This window comes from Lutjanus erythropterus, chromosome 20 (genome assembly GCF_056507025.1).
Source record: "Lutjanus erythropterus isolate fLutEry1 chromosome 20, fLutEry1.hap2, whole genome shotgun sequence".
NCBI lineage: Eukaryota > Metazoa > Chordata > Actinopteri > Lutjaniformes > Lutjanidae > Lutjanus > Lutjanus erythropterus.
Genome location: NC_139336.1, coordinates 16523786 through 16547136, shown reverse-complemented (window position 1 = coordinate 16547136; position 23351 = coordinate 16523786). Strand labels below are relative to the sequence as shown.

The window sequence follows — 23351 nt, the reverse complement described above, 5'->3', positions numbered from 1 at the left end:
CAACTCAGGGGAGAAGACGGACGGACCAAGAGGGAGAAAGGAAGGAACAGGAGGAGAGGGAAGGGAAGGGAAGGGGTGGGACTGATGGGGTTTAAAGAGGGAAAAAGGGAGAAAAGACTAAGGGAGGTTAGCAACAAGGTAATAAGAGAGGGTGATAAGAAATGTTTACAGTTTGTGGTGAAGAGAAGGAGATAAGTGTAATATGGTGTGTGTGGAGGGGCAGAGGATGGGAGATTAGGTAGATAGAAATCAGGATGACATGAAGGAATGAGAGATGGTGAAAAGGGTAGAATGACAAGATGTGACACATTTAGAGGGGAATAATGGCGCCATAAGGTATGATGTGCAAGGCCAAAAAAAGGGAATGATGGAGACAAAATGTCGGAATACTCAAGAACAAAGAATAGCATGAGAAGAATAGCAGAAGAAAGCATGACAATGAGAAGGACAAAAGTGGATGAACGGAAAATGGTGGAGCCAGGAAGGAAGGAAGGAGGGGGAGGTAGGGGGATGAAAAGAACAAGGAAGAGGGTGTGAAGGGAGAAACAGGGTAAGAAGAATACAAAGAAGGGATGAAGAGAAGTGAAGGGAGACACAAAATGTTTTATATTAATGCTTAAAAAAACTTTACCCAGCGACAGGATAATGATATGACCTATCATTAATACTGAACAATTAAAAGGATAGATTATTTTAAGCTGAAAGCAACCAGACTGTTTTGGCAAAAATTTTAATTTTACATCACAGAACACAGGAGTTGCTTGTCCACCACTTGCTCGATTGGGCAGTTTGTGTTATTGCATGAACTTGGTGTCTTAAAGATGTAGTTTTCAGATTTATTAGATCACACAATAACACTAAATAACCGATCGTGGCAGCAATAGACCAGGAACTCCCATGTTCCCTGAGGTAAAATTACTGTCTTTGCCAATAGAGTCTGGTTGCTTTGGAGAGAACGATATTTAGCTTATATAATGGTGGTTATCAGTTGAAGATAACCACCACGGAGTCACTGTGCTGCTATTGTGCATGCTGGCTCATTGGAAAGGCTCTGCTAAATGGAACAGGACCTTAATTAGTATAACTGGTAACACATGCATTTACCCTGTTATTTCATTTGAATGTGGCTGCTGTGAAAAAAGGTCTATTATGTATGTCAGAGGGAGCATAAATGCCCAGAAAAACAGAAACAACTCATTAGTAAACCACATGGACACATACACACATTGTATGTGTGAACACACCCTTCTGTAGCTGACATCGAACAGCTCACTCTGTTGATCAGTACCAGACTTTCTTTTTCAAGCTCATAGTTCTTATGAAATTATTCAGCCTCCTCTCTTCATCTTCCTTCTTTTTCAGTAGTCCATCAGACTCCTTGGTGTGAGTGTCTAATGTCCAAAGGTTCAATTGTAACAATCACTAACAGACAAAAGAAGGATCCTCAATTCTGTCCCCAGGTTTAGTGTTTCTCAGCAATTAGGTCACATATATTGCATCAGTGTTTAATTGAACTCAAACCAAAACAACATTGTGACTCACAATGTGAGATTCTGGCGTGTGTGTGTGCCTGTGTGTGTGGTGTGCGAGGGACGCATTAGATTGCAACAAGGCATGCAGACAAAGGGAAAAGAGAGTGAGAAAGAGATTCAGCCTCAACTTTTCCCCTTGGGATTGGTCGCCATGGCTACGAAAGCATTTTCAGCTGAACGTGGGACAAACATAAGGAAGAGTGAGAGATATACACACAGAGACAGGGAAAGAGATGGCAGCACTGAGAGATACTGTCATGAAGTGCACACATAAGTTAATGTCGATATTTAGATGTAGATGCAATGAAGATAGTATAGATAGATAGATTTAAATGGAGATTATTGAAAAGTATCATGGATTACATTATATGGATGTATTAAATAATTAAATAAACACCCAGGATGCAATAACAAAAACACATCTGCCGCATATAGCACTGCAGCTAGGGAACCACAAGACACTTGATCTCCAACAGAAAGCACGTAAGGCGGCAGGAAAAAGCAGTGACCCAATACGCACTCTATGAGCTCTAATGGAAAACAGAGACCATTGAGAACAAACAGCATCAAGAGACTATAAGATCTCATCTTACAACCAGACAATCAGACTCCATCTATATTTCAAAAGCTACGGAAAACTGTGACAATGGCCCGTCATGATCCAAGATTAGTGGAGGGCACCTTTAATGAGAAGGAGGGCACAGAGGGATCCTGTTTCCTTGCTGGCAGGCTAATGGCAGTATCACCTGAGGGCAATTTGTCAGAATTCGGTAACAAACCTTCAGGAGGAGTAATTGAACTTATGCATTAAGTCAAGTTCTCTTAAACATCTCAGAATTTAAAGGGATAGTTTGGATCATTTAATGTGGGGTTGTATGAGGTGCTTATAAATACTCAGTGTGTTAGCTATGGTGGATGCTGGTCAGCACATCCTCAGTTAGAGGAAGTGGAGGGGCGCCAGAACAGAAGCAAAGCAATGTATTGCTATGGACAGTGTCAGCTGCAAAAAGTATTTCAATCACATGAAAAGGGTCCACCTAAAGAATCTGTATCAATTTAAGTGTATGCTATATCTAGAATATTTTCACTGCTTTACTTTGCCATCAGTTAGCCTTTTCTGACAGGAAACCATTATTGCATAAGCCAAAAATCACTGCATCCAAAACAACCAAACTCCATTAGTGATTAGTGATTTTACTATATAAAATAGTAATATATAACAATATATATGGGAATTGCCAGTCTACCTCTGCCTCGATCTGTAACTTTGTGTTATTGTGTGACTTTAGTGTTTTAAAAGGTAAGTTTGGATTCACCAAAGTCACGCAACAACACAGACAAACTGACCAACTGAGGCAGCAGCAGAGCAGCAACTCCTGTGTTCTATGAGCTAAAGTGACAGATTTTTCCTATGGAGTTCTGTCATTCTGGAGAGAGCGATATTTGGCTTATATAATGGCATTTTCCCATCAACTCATGAAAGACGGCCATTTAAGTGGCTAAAGTATCTTTTGCTGCTGACCCTGTCCATGGCAGTGCAATGCTTAACTTCCATGCTTTACCAAACTGGACGGGGATGCCAGCTGGCATTTACTGTAGCTAATACACTGACATTTAATAACCCATACAATCCCTTTCAAAGTCTCACAATTTAAGTGAATTTAACCGAAATCCTGAATTACTGGTTGTCTTTTGAGGACAAAATGCCATCTTTTTATGTTACACAGCATGTCATTGTAGTGTCCTATTGAAAAGCAGCCACAAGAGTTAATAAAAAAAAATAATCTATTAATTTATCAACAACAACAGTACGCAACTACCTATCCTTTTGAGCAACTCATTTAGGGAAAGCTCTATTGTGCAATGACTTTGAGATATTTTTGCTTGTATCAGCAGTTTGTTGATGATTTACTATACGTTTCTGGAAAACAGTAAGTTGGCAGAAATTGGGCTCAACAGAGGAAACGAGTGTCTCAATTTTTCTCTGCAATAGGTTTATCAATATTTGCATAAAGTACAGCCAATGTTACTGGTGATGAATTATTTATGGAGACTAAAGGAAAGAGACTTGTAAGGGCTGGTTCTGCTTGACAGTGTTGCCATGGACCTACCAAATGTGTGAGTGTGTGTTTGTGTACGGGGGGTTGAGTGAGTGTCAGTGAGAATGTGTGTGAGCAACACATACAGAGAGAAAGAGAGAGAGTGATGCGCTCTGCTGCGCTCACCGGCAAAGTCACTGCTTTCTCAAGGACACTGCGGCTAAGGGGCAAGAAAGAGAGAAGGAAAGACACACAGGAAGAAGAAGAAGAAGAGGCGAGAACCAGGCAGAAACAACTAAAGACATTTAATGATAGAAGGCTAAGTGAGACAAAGAAATAAGCAGAGAAAACTGAAAAAAATGAGAGTGGAGGAGGCAGCAAATGAGAAAAGTGTGAATAAAGAGGAGGAGATGGAAAGAAGGGGGGACGTGCTTCAACGTGACACATTTGTTCTTGTTGGAAAAACACAACAAGGTGTACAGTATGTGAAGTAACCAGAAAACATCGTTTGACTTATTGACCCAAGGATGTTGAACACAATAAAAACTAGGGCTACAACTACCCATGATTGTTATGATCATAATTGCAAGGCAAGAATTACATCAGAATGTGGTCATGATACCATTTTGAATTAAAATTAACCATCCACATGGTTACACCAAAGTCACACAATAACACAATAACCTTAACCCTGATCGTAACCCTGTTTTGAATTAGGCATTGTGCCCTTAAAAGAAAGTTAGGATTTCCTTCTTTAAAACTACATACATCCCACCAAATAAAACAACTTACATTTCCCAGTGTCACATTGAACATTAAAACTTATGCAAGATTTCTTCCACTCCCACAAATATATGTAAACATGAACAGCTAACCCACTAGCTAACATACCCCCTCCAGTGAAAATCATGTTTCTAACCATTTTAACATGTTCATGTAGTGTTTTTCATGTGTTACAAGACATATCAGGGGTGAAGTAAGCAGTAAATATCTAAGCATTTCTTGCTATGCTTACTTTGAAACTTTAGTGTGGGGTGTATGGAGAGGGAAGGGACAATTAGCATATTCATGAGTCATTGAATCAAAAATGAAGATCAATGAAGGCATTATTTTGATAATGGTTGAAAAACTGTTTGGACTGTGTCTGATTCACTAAGTAGCACATTGTTTAGTGAAAAATCTTTTTGAAAGTTCAGCTCTTATTCCAAAGGTCTTCTCTTATTGAAATATATTATTGTGGGTCGTTGAAGAGATAAAATCAAAAATGTTAAGTTTTTATGGAAATAAATGTTATTTTTAGGGATTATATTGATGCCAACATGATAAGAAGACTGTTGACATATAATGCAGTTTGGTTTTGTGTTTCTAGAGTTATGTGCTTTTGCAGAGATGTAAGGAATTGTAAATATGTCATATTTCTTCATGGGAGTTTGGTGTAATATTTTCCTAGGGGGAAGGCAGAGAAGTTAATTCAAACTGCCAGTACTGTATGTATATTTTTTTAATGTTTTGTCCCAACAGAAAAAAAAATAATTTAATCAATTTATCATTTAGTCTAAATAATGGCAGAAAATTGTGACAAATGCCCATCACAGTTTACTAGAGTTCAAAGGGACATTTTCCATTTATAGTGATATAATCATAGAAAAGCAGCAAATTTATCAACTAATCCTTTCTGCTGCACTCATATAAACTGAAACTGACTCAATACCAACAGGTCACCCCAGACGACATAGAAAGCCCAGAGAGCAGCAGCAGACATGGTAAAGTTAAGTTATGCCCGCTGTGGAGCAGAGCGGTGAAGCAGCCTTTTCTGCCTGCTTCAGTCTCACCAGCGAACCATTAAAACCTCTACAGCAATCAATTATTTACGCATAAACACACACACGCAGACCCCAAAACACTCCCACTGAGATGATAGTGGGGAAGGCCGCTGGCTGAATTGCATAAAAACTACTTTGCATACATAAGTAGGCAGTTTACCAAAGCAGTGAGTTAACTGTGCAACCGCTTGGACCACAGCCCCTGACCAACTATGATCAAAAAACACGTGTCCAACCTAAAAGCATCCTCAGGGTATATTAATACTGAAGACCAGACCACAAGATGACTGTGGGTCTTTTGTTTATTCAGATGGTTAGAGAATAAATGCAAGTGAGCACACAGACATACAGTAGGAGGGCATGGGTTCCATACTCGGGTTCAACCGATTATCAGCCTAATATTCATCATAGTTATGATCAACGGAATCAGTGGGGGGTTTTCCAGATTGCAGATAAGATCAAGTTAAGTTTGAATGGGTTTACTTTAATGTTTGCTCAAATTATATTCAAAAAATATGAATACAACACTTTTGTTTTTGCTCCCATTTTTCATGAGTAAGTTAAGTAAAAATCTAAGCAAAAAATGGTTAATTTCTCTCAAATTTTCTTCACAAATTGGTTTAAATCTGCATGGGTGGATGAATTAACTTGACAAAGGAAAAGTACTCACACAGATTTAACCGCTTTAAGATCTCTTTTGTCCCCTTGTCCATAAAAGCCTTAAATGGGAAGCTAATTGTAGCTTAACCATACATACACATTTATATATATATATATGTTGACTATGTAATGCGTGTAATTTGTTGGCTGATGGCAGTCATGTACTGTACATGTACTGTAGATACTGAGTGTGTGACTGTGAATAGCGACAGCTCTGTGTGTAGATTGTATATATGCAGGAACTGTATGTAAAAACTTTGTCTTGGATACATGTGGTACCTGAAGTTAAACGATACAAAGTCTATCTTATCTCATTTCATCTCATTTCATCACATCTCATTTTATCTTATCAAAGTTGTGAACACAATTTGAGAGAAATAAACATTTTGTGTGCATCAAAGTCATCTGACATCATTTACTTCTACTCTTGAAAGATGGTCAAAAAAACAAAAGTGTTGTTTTAATATTTTTGCTGAGTGTATTTTATAAAACACTGGGGAGCTATTTTGCTTATTAAACTTTTCAGTTAACTTTAATAAATGCTGCTGGCAGCTGCCTGCACTTTTTATTTTAAGATAATGTTGAAAAGTTGTATTTTAATTAAACATATGCTTTAAGGCATTTCAACAAAGTTCTGTTAGAGTTTGTATTAGTCCATTTTTTTTGACAGAAAGATTTTAATTTTTACTGAAAAGGTATCTTTTCTAAATATCTGTTATTTGCTTCCTTTATTACTAATAATTGGTATTGGCCCTGAAAAAAAACATCAGTCAACCCCTGATATATCCAGTAGGTACACAGAGAGACGGAGGACTTAAAGTTAAGCAAAAATTAGAGTCACAGGCATGTAGATATGTAGTCAAAAACACATGGAAATTGCTCTACACTCTCCAAGTTGTTGGACAAAAAAATAATCCCTTGTTTGATGTTTTTCTTATTAGAAATTTAGCACAAAGTAGAGAAGAATTCATACCAGTCCAGAGTGAAAACCATCGGCTTCTCATGAACATAATAATCTCAGCTCTTTCCATTTGAACTCAGGCAGGCAACAGAGAACACTTTAATACACATACACACACACACACACACACACACACACACACACACACACACACACACACACACACACACACAAATCTTGGGCTCAGCAGGGGTGTGAACCAACCTCTCTGCTACGGGGCTTCTCTTGTTTTCTGGCTGATTGGGCAGCTCTGTAAACAATGAGCCACCAATCCTGCAGCAGCCCCTCATGTACACAGCGTAGACAGACAGACAGAGATATATCGACTGAGAGATAAGACTGGATTCCGTTATTCATTTCACTCACCTCCCTCTGTCCTCCCTATCTGTTTATCTGACCACTTTATTTCAGCGTTTGTCAGCCACCGTGTCTGTCTGGAGTCGCGGCGTCAGAGCAGGCAGGGTTCACCACCTGAGAAGACAAAAGTTTAAAGGTCAGTTAACATCAGTACGATGACACTTAAGGATCATGTTCAGCTTGACTTAAGTCACACACTGGACAGCTGACATCAAAGCAGGTAGTAAAAAATGAAGTGCAAATAAAGATATGCACTGACAGAAAAACACAAGTGTATGCACAAACACACTCCCCTGCTATCAGTCATCAAGGAAAGAGGGAGCTAAAAGACTAAAAACTCCATTACGTACTCTGGCAAATGCATCTTTAATCTCTGTGCGATAAAAGTAATTATTTGCATTGAAGTATTACCGATTCCCTTATGTGTACTGAGAACCATAAAGTGATAGAGAATGTTGCCGTGTTTTTCTTTGAAGACATGTTTGACTTCGATAAAAGCTGCCTAGTAGCTTGTCTGCTGAACTTCATCTACTCCCACCATCCGCATAAGTGAGGAACCAGTGGATTAACTTAAGTTTTGATGGAACTGTCCCCAAAACAAACTTGAAAAACCATTTTCCTCCACATTGCTTTCTCAAAAAGGGCCAGTACAAAGTAAAAATCACTTCAAAACTGAAGCTCAAGGATGGATCGGTACTGACTTCTTGGTGGGTTTGTGAACGCAACATCATACCACGACTGCTCTCATGGTTTGAAGAAACATGCTGGAGCAACATCACATTTACAGAGACAGAGGAAACTTAAAGTACATTTCTGTCATTTCTCACACTTAACTTTCTTAACATTAGCAGATCACTGTGTCCTCTTTCTTCAATTAGTTAAACCGTCTTTAGTCACTATTCATTGATGAACTAGATACATTTTGTTGTTTTACTTTTGTAATTCAATAAGAACAAGTTTGATTACTGGACTACTGGGAAATATAAAACTATCTGCTCAGTATTTATGAAAAATTCAGTGAAACAGCTATAATCCATTTAGACCATGTACAATGCAGTGTATCACAATGTTTAAAATAAAACCCAGTGACACACTACGCAATTACATGTCCCTGCCCTGTGTAGTGAAGACTGACAGTGATGATCCTGACAAACTGGATACAACAAACAGACTGCAGTGCACCCTCCAGTCACACCACCAAGAAAATCAAAGTAGAGCAAATCTACAGTGTTTGCTTTGTGTTGTTTTGACAAGAGGTCACACCTTGTACAAAAGAGAATAACTGAGTTGGGTGTTGGTTGGTGTAATGGATGTTAATGCCATCGTCCTGCAAGACAAACTTGTTCCCAGTCACATTCTGATTGCAAGTACATTCACAACTCTGACACGCGCACACATACAAAAACCACACACCTCAGATTTACGAGTATGGTAGACTCACAATCACACCCAACCTTCCTGTAAAACTTGAAAATGCACTTTGAACCTTTACGATATAAGCTGTGTAAAACAAACATTTTATTTCTTAAAATACTTTCTTTCTTTCTTCTGAACTTTGTATTTATCTATATGTATTTGAGTAACGTTTTGACTGTCACTGACACATTCCACTTCATCCCACCATTTTTTGTTTTGTACGCTTTATTTGGAAACACTCTGGACAGTTGGACAGCTGGCAAACAAGATGTGACAAGTGGGGGACGGCATAAAAAATTGAGGTTGGTGAGAGTTGCAGAAGGTGTCGACGTCTGTCTCATTTTTGTTGAATGCTTATATTTCATACACTAAACAACAATACACTATTCAGCATTTTGTGTCTTGGACAGTGACTCAAAACTATGACTGGTCCTTCATACTAATATGGATCCTTGAAAAGCTAAGCAGGAAGTTAAACAGGACGTACAGCCTGTGTTTTCCTTGAGTGCAGACAGAACAAGAACAAGAACCAGACAGACAGCAGGTGCAAAATCAATTTTTCAGGCAGAAGGCTGATCATCATAAAAACATGTTAGTGAACAATCTATTTTAGTAAGCTGGATACTAAAAAATATTACAAACTGTGCATCATATTCAACATGGAATTGTCATATGAATCAGATCATAAACTAATAAAGTGCATACAACCACACCAATTTGAGAGATGTTCATATTAAAAATAATCTTGATATATCTGTTTTTCACAGAAAACTGGGCACATGTATTTGACAGAGGTAAAGTATGGCATGTAGATTAGGCTTGTAAATAATTTCTCACACCTCTAACTAGCATGGTGAATCAGTTTAAAGATGGAGAATATTTTAAAAAATCATATATGGCAGAGCACTTCTACAGAGGTTAATGGAAACATACGGTACTGTCAGATAGTGGTCTCCTGTGACTGACATGTTCCCAATAGAGAGCTCATGAGAAAAATAAACCTTCAGTCGTCTACAGCGATATTTAATTTGCCAATCCTTCACATCTCATTTGCAAACCATTACTGATAGTGAGAAATAAGAAGCTAGGTGTCAAACTGAGAAGCAATGGTGCAGTGAAGCATAAACAAAGACATCGTTTTAGGCTACAGTAGGTGGTATAAGAACCTGACGCATAAAACACAACCTGTGAGAAATTAAGCTTGTTAGCGACAGATTGCCAGTGTCACTGATTGTCATTTTTAATCACAGGCCAATTAAAAAAAAAAAAAACATTTTTGAATATATAACACACACAGACACAGAAATCTAGACAAACTCTTGGGTACACAAAAATGTATGTCCTTCTGTACACCTATCAAGGTCAGGGTTGTGCTTTCTGGTCTACATGATGCACAAGACCCCACTGCTTGATGACGTGAACAGAGTGCTCTCCACAGTATCTGTCTCCTTGAATAAAGCTCTATGAGTCACCCTCACCATTAAGAGATTCACTTACACTTAATCAAGTGTAAACACAAAAGAGTGGTAAATATTTAAAGCAAACAGGAACTTTTCAATGATTAAATGTTTTCAAATCATCTTAAGAAAGAATACTTACATGGAGAGTTCAGATTATTTGAACTGCGGATGTATGAGGCTTTTGTAAAAGCAGCATGAGTCCCTTTGTAGGAGGCCAAGCAATGTACTGCTGCAAAATCTAGTTTAGCTACTTAAAAAATGCCAGCCTTAAGAAAAAAAAAATATTAATATCAGTTTAAGTGTCCACTATATTTAGAATATTTTTACTGCTTTACCTTGCCATCAGACAGCCTTTTCCATCAGGAAACCAATGTTACCTAACCCGAATGTAGCTCTCTTCAAATCAACTAGACTAGACTGCCCTTTGTTTGTGCTCTTGTTTAACTTAAGTGTTAGTTCATATTCACTAAAGTCGCACAATAACACAAACAAACTGGACAATCAAGCATTAGACCCACAACTCTTGTGTTCTGCAAGGTACAATGACTGATGTTGCAAAAGAAGTCTAGTTGGTTGATGAGAGAGATCTGACCTATAAAACAGCAGATTCCCATAGGAAAAGGCTGTCTACAGCAAAGTTAAATGGTGAAAATATTCTAAATGTAGCGCACACTTAAAGTGATAGATATTTTTTTAACAACAACAACACATTTTGCTGCTGCCTCTTTCCAAAGCTGTGCATTGCTTAGCTTCCATACTGGTACTCCTCTTTTCTTTTCCAAACTGTGGTTATGATTGCCATTGACTGTAGGTAATATACCGACTATGGATAAGTACTTTATACAACCCCACTTCAAATCCAAATGATCACTGACTATCCTCGAATACTATAAACCTTTCCCAAAAGTTATAGCCCATATCATAACACGACTGCCATAGTCAGCTCTGCAATGGTAGACATTTAAAATAAATATTTACAAACATTACATAATTTATTTTATGTTTAACAAAACCCCCCAAAAGTAATTAGTACTGTTCTTTTGGTCCAGTTTCATTTTTTTGCATAATTTCTATTGTGCTGCACAAATTTCTAAACATCATTACAAATGAAGCTGTGCTATTGACAACAATTCCTCTGGTTTCCTGTGCTACTTAAGTACAGTGTGCTATCTAGTTGTTACGTGCTGTTACTTTACAACATGGCGAGGTGACATTTTAGTTTGTGCTGTCTCAAATCTTCATTGGATTATATTTGATGCTGTGCTCCAGGCTTATTTAGTAAGTTTATTAATACTGAAGTCAGTTCAAATGTGGTCACTGAGGTTTTCTTTTGCTTTGAGCCTAAGTGAGATTGACATGTCATGGGAGGCACATTAGTTGATCTCACTGTGAAGCACCAGTGTGCTTTCATAAAAATATAATAGACCATTCCATTTAATTCCAAATTTGTTTCGCTATTCAATTTGTGGAATAAAATTAAAATGACAATCCTTTTTTAATATTCATGCACTCTAATAGTAATTATGATGTGAGAGAGTATCCCTAACCTCATTCTCAATTTAAAAATATTACATGTAATCCTAATCCAGATAATCTCCGTTATAAATCATTTTCATTACAGTGATGCGCTTGCATACACGTGCCTAATTTGTGTGCATTTAAAATATAAAGGACAATTTTCTGAATTAATTCAAAGACCGGTGTGTGTATGTATAGTGTGTGTGTGTGTGTGTGTGTGTGTGTGTGTGTGTGTGTGTGTGTGTGTGTGTGTATGTGTGTGTGTGTGTGTGTGTGTAATTTAAGAGCGCATTTTCTAGCCAGAGGTGCAGGTAACCAGACAGTTCAAAAAGACATGAACGCACACAACTATGAACGCTGTACAGAAAGACTGCAATACATAAGAGGAACAAAATCCTCTCTTAACCCACAAATGTACACTTGTGTACTAGCACATATACAAGGTTACGCACACATGCGCACGCGCGCGCACACACACACACACATACAGACACACACACAGTAGAGGAGGAACTGGAATTGGTTCTGTTTTTATATTTCCTCAATATATGAGGCAGGCCAGTCCATAGATCTCCACTGATTTAGCCTTGGCTTTGGTATTCCAATCAGGAAACAACTAGAGTGTGAAGGGTGAAATGGGTTATGGCTGGATGGAGTGTGGGTCGGGGTTGCCATGTGAGAACAATATGAATACATGGATGAGCAGGAGATAGAAAGACCTGGCTTGTATACAAAAGATATTGATTGAATCCATGTTTGCATCTGCTCCAGAGACACTACAACATGGTACAGCATGCAGCAGTGAAGCAGGAGGATGGAAGGTGAGAGATGAAGATGCTAATACAAGCCTGATGCACACTGACAGCGGCAGAGCATGAGGCTGGGAGAAGTGTGAATGGAAGTGAAGACAAGAGTGAGAGGTGCCAGGGTGTTTCCATGCTCAACCTGTTGTTCCTCATTCTTGCGGGTCAGTCAGGAGGGTTTGCTGCTCTGCCTCCTTCCACTCAACAATAAAAGCAATTTAAGATCATACAGATGAAGTCTGCCTGAGCAATTTACCGCTGACTGCATTTGTTTATTCCCACGAGCAAGTGTTCAGGGAAATCAAATAGCTTTCTCTCTTGTAAAAGAAATGATCTAGTGACCAGCTGAATCACAAGTCTGAGAATACACCACTTATCTATTCTACTATGCATAAAAAATAAATAGGCTTCAAATGATTGGTGGCAGGTTTGATGCAAGAAACATCATAGAGAATTTCATAGAGTGCTATCACTGCTAACACACACACAAAAAAACAAAAGGACACACTTAGCTTCTCGGTTGAATTTGAAACAAAACCTATAAAATTCTCTAAAGGCCCAAAGCCCAATTAGAAAAGGAACGATTTTAATTGAGAAAAGAATACAATGTAATGCTTTTTCAGCATTGTATCTTTCTACTATTAATCAAAGGGTTCCTCACCCCTTTGTTCTGCAAAAAAAAAGAAGTTAGAAAGAACATCTGTCCTAAGTGAAATTGTGGTGCAGCACCCTTTTACTCAAATTTTCCTTAAGGAACATGGGCAACCATCTCAGTGCTGTGCAGTTTATTTAAGCAAAGCCGTTTGGTGTGACACTGAGCCGGGGCTTTAATAACAGCTGAACGCAAACACTGTTCTCAACTACACACTTATTCACACATGGATTCATGCACAAAGTCTGCACACACATGCACACACAGAGCGAGCCCCAGTCTTTGGTTGTGATCTGATATAAAGACCCTTCTGTTTCAAACGTCACTAAGGACCCCCTCTATGTTATCCATACAGCTGCAGCAATTGGTGCTGGTTTGTGGGCACACTTGTAGGCGTAGGTCCCTAAAATCACACTACTCACAAATTACGTTCAGTGCTGAACAGGGGCTTAAATGTTTAACTGTAACCCATTCTGCAGCTGAATACACATATGCACACACACACACATATATACACATAGGAGCCTATAGACAGTACAAAGTGTCTTTGACTCTAACACAGTGTAGGGGGCATATCGTACACATCCTGTAAGGCACAGTCAATATAAGTTGACACACCAAGAGAAGAACATGGAAGACATCTCCCAAAGATACTTTGACATGCTCTATTTTGAAAATGTGCACTTCATGTTCTGATGTAACAGGAATAACTAAGTTTTGGCTGACAGCACTGTCACTATAAAGCAGGACTGCGTGATACAGAAGAATATTATATCATTATTTTTCCAAGCTGTAATGATATCTGACAAGTTGCTTTGTATCTGCGGAAATTAGACTTAGGAATTGTCTTTCATGTGGTGAAGTAAAACTGGATTCTCTATGCAAGTGCTTCATACAGAGCCGACACAGCTGATTGATTACTTGATTGAAAGAAAACTAATTTGCAATTATTTTTTATATTCAATTAATTGCTTCAGTCAGTTTTTCTAGGTAAACTGCCAAACATTCATGGTTCCAGCTTCTCAGTTGTGAGGTTCTGCTGCTTTTCTTTGTCTTATGTGATCATAAACTGATATCTTTGGGTTTTGGATTGTTCAGGCAAAACAAGCAATTTAAAGATCACCTTGGGCTTTAGGACTTCAGTATGAAATTTCTCTTTTCTCAGTTTTTAATCAAATCAGGGATAGAACGTAATATTTTTAAACACCAGTCCTATGAGCCACCAAGCCCCTAAATTTGGTGGTCAAAGTAGATTTTTGGTGGCCCAAATGTAAACTTATGTAAAAACAATACAGAAAAGGCTATTTAAAAGGCAACTGACAATTTAACACAACTTAACATAACCTTCCTTAACTGTGACACTTGTGTTGTCCACTTTTATCATGAATTGTGATGTGGTGTTTCCTAAAAGCTCAGAGTATGGGGATAAACCTTGCTGGCCACATGGGGCCACCTATATGCAATATCTGATAGCCACAGAGTAACCTTCTGCTACCACAAACCATTGGGCCATGATTGATCTCGAACTCTGAAAATGATTGATTAATCAAGAAAATAATTGTCAGATGAGTCAATAATGAAATCAATTGTTAGTATTATTCTCTTGTCACCACACAAATCATTTATAATTCCCTCAATGCAGCATTTTAGGATTACTGAATAGAAGAATGAAACAGTATTATAAATATACAGCATTACTGCAGACCATTAGTAATTAATTTTGCATCAAGGTTACATGCCTAGTTTTAGTTTATTAAAAGATGTTAAAAACCCAGATTTTCATCACCTCTTCTTAGTAAAGCAGTTAACATATTCATGGAAGAAATAATGTAAGCTTCATCAAATCTGTAACAAAGCACAAATTGATCATAGATAGATAGTGAGACAGGACCTACGAGTGGAATAAAACTGTCAATGTCACATACAGACTAGGACTGCTTCTCTACAGGCAAAATATGAACACATGCCTTCAGTCTTTGGGCTTATATGGTCTATTTGATGTCACAGTTCCCCTGCAGCTGCTTTGTATCTCCCCTGTGAAGTGTTTCATTTCATTCAATTAGGCATGCAAGTGTATGCAACTGATGGATGCAATTCACAGCCCTTTTTTTCAGGTTTATAGACCGTGCTGCAGTGAATAAATGCCATGCTCACCCAGATCTATCATATCAGCCTGACAACTGACAGAGCGCTCAAACAGAACATGAAAAAGGCAGACAGACAGGAAGGAGAATAAGGATGGTGGAAGTCTTGACTCCTTTTGCTCCTCTCACCCACTCTTGTATCAACACACACAAGCACACATGCACCAAATGAGAAAGAGTGACTAAGTCTCGCCCTAGGCTTCATACAGTAGCTCTTAACAAATCCAAGCCTTGCCCAATCATTTCCCTTCTCTCTAGGTTGCCATAGCTACAGCCTGCCTCCTTGTCTGTACTTTGAGAAGGGTGAGACTTTACCACTCTGTGTGTGTGTGTGTGTGTGTGTGTGTGTGTGTGTATGTGTGTGTGCATGTGTGTGGTAACCCCACCAGATTGGGTCTTAACACATCCTATCTGTCAACCTTACATTCACACTGACTCCTATTGGACGTCTGAGACGAAAAGGAGTGAGATAGCGGAGAGGTGAGCCACACAGGGAGAAGAGAGCTCTGTGAGGAAATAGCTGTAGTGTGGTGGATGCGACTGTCTGTGACCCCACACGTGTCTTCCCATTCAGCTTCAACACAATGTCTAAAGAGCACCAGTTTGGCTTCTATTGTGGAGGCAGCGTACGGACTGTGCTCCCTTTTTTCCCATACATCAAAAAGAATTCTTCAGTATCAGCGGCTACAGCAGAGCTGGTTTGATCAGTAATTTCTCAGACAATGTAACATTAGTATACACCTACTTAGTTCTGAAATGACTAGCGCATGAATCGATTAGCTGAGCCACAGAAAAGTCTTTATTTTCCTTTCTTTATCCCTCCTCTTTTTGCTTTCTGCTTGTATTGTTACTTTATTTTACATAATTTTGGTTTTCATTAGCTTATGGTAGCATATTATTATGACAACCATCTTGTTGTAGTATGTGAAATCAAAGAAAATTAATCTTTTTTTTGATACTTTACTAAAATTAGAACTTTTTGAAACGTACAAGTTTGTCTAAAACAGTGGCTTTACCTAAATAAAATAGATTATAACTGTCATTTTTTGACTGAAATCTTTAAGCAAGAAATGATTAAACAAGACTATTAATTTGACCACAAATCTGATGTTAGCTTTCAGTGCTTGACCATTTATGAGGCTCTATGGTACAAAAACACGTTAAGGTTTAATTTCTGCATTTAAAGCTACTTGCTTCTTAAATGTGGGTATTTGTTGTTTTTTCCGCTTTCTAGGCTCAGAAATCAGATATCTTAAGGTCTGAGACTGCTGGTCAGACATAACAAGCAATTTGAATACCTTACCATGGGCTCTGGAAGATTATATTGGTCATTTATTTTATTTTCAAAACATTATGGACAATGATAGTAACAATAATCATCAGTGCATTGATAATATCTGATATTTATTATCTTTTTTTATTGAGATCTTACAGGTCTATTCAATGAGCAACCAGTGGGTCAGTATGGCCCTTTTGAATTTGTCTATGGCCTGGTCTGCATTTGTATGATATGATAAATATAAAGGTACACATCTCTGAGCTACTTCGAGACATCTTAACCATAGACTGTATAATCTGAACCAAGAAGGTATTGGTCACATCTTTTTAAAGCACCTACAGTGTATGTGCTGTGATTGGCTGCAAAAGGATTACATCCACTTGACACAGCACTCAGTTGAGCCTCACACTGCACTCTGGGCTGGAGGGCCACAAACAAACTCATTCACTAGCAAGTATTTATTTGCTTTGCCAGCTGCAAACAAGCATTAAACCTGTTTGTGTTTACTGTATGACAGATGCATTGCTGTAATGAAAGAATACAATGTGAAGAAGCGCTACAAGTCAAATTATGGCTCATTTTCTACCAGTTTTGGACTTGGAGGAATATATCTACTAACATTATACTGATTTTTTTTTTTAAACACCATTAATTGAAGTATTCTATGTGCCCAAAGAACCTTCATTGACTTTCATATTTGGCCTACTTGCTATTGAAGTCGAATAATCCTGTCTTAACTCATATACTCTAAAAAAAAAAGTGTGAGATTAATCCTTTTATGTACTTGTCTGTCAATAGCCTCTATCTCTTAGAGTGTGTGTTTGCTATGCATTGACGATTCTCTTTATGATAAGACAATATGATAATCTGCAGAGCTAGGCTTTGGTCATTTACTGTTTATCAAACAAACACTGACAATCTGTAAAGGGAGATGATGCAAAGATCTTAGAAAATTAATTACTCCAATAAAATACAGCAACAGAGTAAAGCACTGTTTGCGCTTAAGCTATCAGTGGAGATGGCAAGAAAATGCGTGTGTGTGTGTGTGTTTGTGAGGAGAGTGTGTGTAAGAACGCCCCAAGAGATTGCAGCACCTTCTCCTACTTCTATAAACAGGACAGAAAAGTCAGGACTGACAGAGATGGAACTCTGTGGGTGTGCATGCATGCTCAGCCTGCATGTGTGTCTTCAGAAGGGTGCTTCTCAGTGCACTACAACAGATGTCACCTTGTGAGCACAAAACACAGGTGAACGTGTGTGTGTTGATGTGTGTGTTTGCTTGCTATCAGGTAGATGACAAGAATGATACAAACACTTGAGGATCAACATATCAGTAAAACTCCCACCATCTGCCCGCCAGCAGACAAATACAAACACAGTCTTCTCTTACTCTGCTATTTCTTTATCCCCCTGCATCGCTCCACTTTTCTCTCTGTTCTCGCGCTCTGCAGTCCTGCCATCCATCATCATTAGGAGGCAAACAGATGACCTGTCTACACCTGCAACCATTCTCTGTCCCTGCTTTACTCTCCAGAAAGAGGAGAGGAGAGGAGAGGAGAGGAGAGGAGAGGAGAGGAGAGGAGAGGAGAGGAGAGGAGAGGAGAGATGTAGATATAGTGAATGCGTGCTTGATTTATTTGACTTAAATTACACAGTGTATGTGAAGAATATACAATCGCCCCTCTCTGAATTAGAAGTGATAATAATCAATACAGTATTTTATAGAAATACACTGTATTCTCTTGCAATACATCGTAGGTAATATATCAATACAGATCATATTACAGATGAGCCATCTATTATAGTCAATTCTGCAACTATTTTTCTTTCTAGCAATGTGTACTGATTAGACAGTTTTGATCACTCTCTCTGGGAATATTTTTGTAGTGAACATAAAAACAAGCGTCTATGGTGTGTACACTCTGCAAACAATGCCACAGTGAAAGACCTCGAATAATTATTAAATCATAAAACTATAAAATTATATATCTTACCATATACACTATTAAATGTTTATTACATAAGGATTACTGAATGAGTTAATGAGAGCGTGAATTTGGACGTAGCTTTAGTGATGTAATGGTCAAAACACATGGGACATGAACACAGCCCAACAGAAATGCCACAGCATGCCTGCATCAGACCATGGCCATTATAATCAGATGAAGCTGCTCCAGCCATGTTCACACCAGAACTATAAAGTTGTGATCGTGATTCCTCCATCCACCTGGTGTTTTTACATGCACATTACATTAAATCAATCAAATCATTGTGTATCCACGATCCTGCAGTTAAAGTGATCGAGTTATTTAATTCACTACCCAGGGTCCAAAACTAACACCAGCCAACGGCTAAATGCTGATAAAATATGCAAGTGGCTGGTAGAATGTATAGCAGGTAAAAAGAACACGCTCTGCTCCATCTATGTGAAGTGCTTCATCTACACCCTGTGTTTTTCAGCTGTAAGACAAAAAATCCAAGAACGGTGGGATTTCCCCCTTGCTGAGGGGCTAGGTGAGGTTCAGAGGACTGAAACTGACTGTATGTGGTTTAAGTTTGTCATTATCTTGGTATGTCATATCATGCTAAATAGACCCTTTTACAGCTGTCATCATTGAAAAGCAGCTTGTGCATTTCGGCAACAGGAGCAGCAGTCTCCCCCAGTCATCCAGACGAGTTATCAAGTTGCAAATGTTGAATTAAACATTTACCGGCACCAAAATCAAGAAAAGTTATGGTTGTTGCATATGCAATACTTCAGAATCGATGTTCCAGTTTTCAGAGCAATCAGTGGCGACTATGTCTGTGAGCTATTAAATGTGTCGACTGGATTGGGGACACAATCCAACTGCTCATGTTTGTAGCGGCCCATTGACAAGCTGTTGTAGTCCTCCGTCCTTCCGTTGCCAAAATGCATGCACAGCTTTCTCATTGTTTACAAACTGTAAAAGGGTCTATACTGCATGTATATTTGCAAGGAAATACAAATTGTGCCACATCACTCTTTCTCTAGTTGTGCTGAGAGAGAGCAATTAGCCACACTAGAAACAATATTTAAAAAACAGCCATCAATTTAGGATTTTGTTTTTTGTTTATGTGCGTGATTGTATGCAATTTTGCTCAACATATTGTGAAAATATTGAACCACTGAGCCATCTTGTATCAAACAAAGCATGGAGTTCCTCTACATCCCAAAATGAGGACAAAGGATCAAAGCCAGTTGAGGCAAACATAGAAAAGGGGGGAAAGAAGGCAGCACAGGATGGTACGAGAGGAAAGGATGGGAGCAACTAAGATGGAGGAGGAGAAGAGCGGAAGGAAGCATATGGATGAAGGGGAGGACGAGCAGAGGACACAGTATTGTCTCCTGTTAATATGTAAAAATAACTCTGCTGCTGCCTGGTGGAGGAGCAAACTGGGTCAGAGAATTCCCACAGAGAGACAGAGAGCGAGGGAGAGGTATCGCATCAATTCAGTCTGTGGTATCAGTGTGAAGCAGAAGTCAGCCTCTCCCTTCACCTTAGGCTGTGAAGGCTCTTTGTGCACATCCCTTCCATGTATTTGTTCATCCATCTATCCTCCTAATAGTCTGTCCTCCTCATCCCACATCTTTTCATCTCCCCCTGTCCTCCATCTTTAGCTCCGTCGGTTACACACTCATCCTCTTCTTCCTCTGCTAAAAAAGATAGCTTAGACTTTATCACATACACTTGCTAGCCCTTCAATCTGCTCCTGAGTTCTTGTAATTAACCCTCCTCTCTGTCTCCCTTTCTCTTTTGTCTCACTGTAAATACACACATCTAATGCATGCCACCAAATGGGTGAATGAAACTTGTATGTAATGCATTGCAAGATAATATATTAATAATACAGCATTTAATTACCCAGCAGTTAAGCAGTGTGACCCAACTTGAACCAATGATAATGATGGTGAACTCAACTGATAACCTTGTAGGAATACGAAGAATGTATTAACTCAAGTAATTATATTGTAATCTGTATTATCAGTGGAACAAAATCAGCCTTACTACGCAAAAATAATTACTGGTTAATGTGATATTGCGCTCTTAAAACTTTATCTGGCAATTTAATGCTCGCTCCCAAAAACATGATTTAATTTTATTCTAATTTAGCTAATTTACAAATTAATTTACAGCAATATTGTTGTCAAATTAGTCAATTATTTTGTCCATGGTCTTTTGTCACACGCTGCTGTGCACAACAGACCTTTTTCACGGCAGCCATTTTGACATGAAGTATTAGGGTAAACCACTGCCAGCCACACGGGGGGTTAATGCCAGTTCAAATGTGCTTTTTTTCTTTGTGGTTGAGAGCAGTATATTTTGCAAATGAGTTGCTAGCTTTAATTGAGTGTATCTGCACTGTAAATCCTGTGTTAATGAGACACCATTGAATTTATTGTGGTGTTGGTTTTGAGTGCTCATGTACTGCAAATTGTATTGAGATGCAGGTGAATATATGTCTAATAACTCACACTTGCTCTGTGCTGTTTGCTTTGCATTAACTGGACTAAGTTGGCGCTAACACAACTATAGGAGCGGACACAGTAAGTATTTATGGTATTATTTAAGTGCAGACGCTGCGATTACACTCAGTCTGAAAAGACAATGCGACTCATCATGGAAATGACATTGTAAGATATGCAAACAAACTATGTAAAAGGGAGTTCCCACCTCTGAAAACCCTGTGCCCCCTTACTGATAACTGCCCTGTGATGGCACTGGTTGTGTTCCATTCAGGTCAGACAGAGTCGAGCTGCTGCTATTGTGCATGTTGACTCACTACAAAGGCTCTACTACACTAAATGGTACGGTATCATAGTAGCATTATTTAATTGGTAACACCTGTGTTTACCCTACTATTTCATATTAACCTGTTTTCTTCGAAGGTTCAGCACCTTTTCAATTTTGGTCCACTTTTTGCCCCATTTCCATCCATTAAATCCATGTTACTTCTATCTCAGCCATCTCAGTATTCTTTTTCTCTCCAATGTCTATGCAGTTACTGTGGGTTAAAATCTGAGGATTAAGGATTATTTGTTTACATAACTGTACAAAAACAACTATTTCAAATGCTTTTAGATATTTCAGATGGACTCTAAATTACAAAGGTCCTGTGAAGCTTTTTGCTAGTTTGTTTCTTACATTTTTTTAAACTATAAAATGTAATCCCATGTGCCAAATATTTCATGGTCTGTGTTTTTGGGTTTTTACCATTGCCCCAGTCAACACCACAGCTATAAGAGTAACCCATAAAGCACACAATGTGCAGTGGTCAGCAGGTCTGGGCAGTAATTAAAATCTTTATTGATGAAGAATGCTGTAAGCATACTAACTATTTTGCTGCCTATTTATCAAGCTACTGTACTGTACACCCTGCACTAACTGTTGTGCGTTAGCCAGAGCCATACATCTAGAAGACAAATCAATATAGGAGCACTCTTGCACTGGGGGATTTCCCACCTGTGTATTTCCTTTTTAACTCAAACAGCAAGAACATAACAATTACTCTAGCAAAGGTAAGCAGTAATGTGAAAAGGAGCATGGAAATAACTTCTCACTGAAGGTCGGTCTACTGCAGAATAATTAAGCTAACCTTTACCTCTTTGTTCCTTTTACTTCTGCTAATTCATAATCTGTCTTGTTAACAACGTGAATACCTAATCTCTACTATGAATCCAGGTATGCAAGTGCCTGGATAGAGCTAAATTTGCTTAAAATGAGTCCGGAGCTTACAATGATTAAGGACTCAAGGCCTCGCTGGATTAACCTGCAGGGCTGGTCCGAAATGGGCAGGGCTGGTTCTTGGCTGGCTGACTAGAGGCAACAGAAATAGCCTGAGCTGACTACAGCATATGTAATGCACTGCAGCAGTCCTCCAGGGTTCCATGTTTTTGCATCTAAAGCCCCTGCTGGATTTGTGTTTGTGCAAAAGAACGGCTTTGTGTATTGGAGTGTACATGTGATGGTGATGCAGGGCGTTGACGTGGTTACATTTGTAACAGAAGAAGAGAAAACCTAATGGATTAAGTCCCATACATGTTAATGGTGCAGTGGCACACTGCAGTCTTTAAATCCAGGGCCCAAAGAGAAATTTTATCCTATCCCAGTGAGCATAAAACATAATATTATCCTTGTCATGTAGAGGCCTTTAGTTGAAGAAACACTGTACTACTGTGTTGCTACAGTAGCTCTTTGAAAGCAAATAACTTCTCGGGGTCACTGAGAGAAAGCACTGTGTAGCTTTTGTAAGACTGTTTCTGTGCAGTGGAAAACTGAAATTGGTGGATTGTGTGTTGGCCGTGGTGTGAAAATAATTGATAGTACACTCCTAAACTAGTTGGAAAATAATTAAATTTTCAAGTTTTTGGATTCATACAATTATTTGGATAGGGAAAGATAATACTGTACTTTATAGAGCTTAAAAACGTTAAGGTCACTGTGAACTTAAAGTCAAGACTTGTCACTTGTCACACAATTTCATTCCAAGCTATTACAGACATATATTTCTAAGTAATGCTATATTTGCAGATTGTATTACTTAATTTTGATACTGAAGAACACTGTATTTGATCCTTTTCATTGGTGTTTTGTATCAGTTAATATTCATAGACAATGGTCTTTCAATGTATTTGAATACTGAGAGCACTGCGTTTTTTACTATTTTTGACTAACAAATACGAAATA

The 23351-nt window shown here is 38.5% G+C and overlaps 1 protein-coding gene across 6 annotated transcripts in view; it reads right to left on the bottom strand.

The window, feature by feature from the left end:
- strbp (spermatid perinuclear RNA binding protein) overlaps positions 1-23351 on the bottom strand; it is a 106974-nt gene that overhangs the window by 62739 nt on the left and 20884 nt on the right. For 5 of the 6 annotated variants that reach the window (XM_084745420.1, XM_084745422.1, XM_084745426.1 and 2 more), the window contains one exon: positions 7382-7486. The gene's annotated coding sequence lies outside the window, so the exon portion shown is untranslated. Of the gene's footprint in view, positions 1-7027; positions 7175-7381; positions 7487-23351 lie in introns of those variants that run through there. The other variant, XM_084745424.1, reaches the window with a different exon arrangement.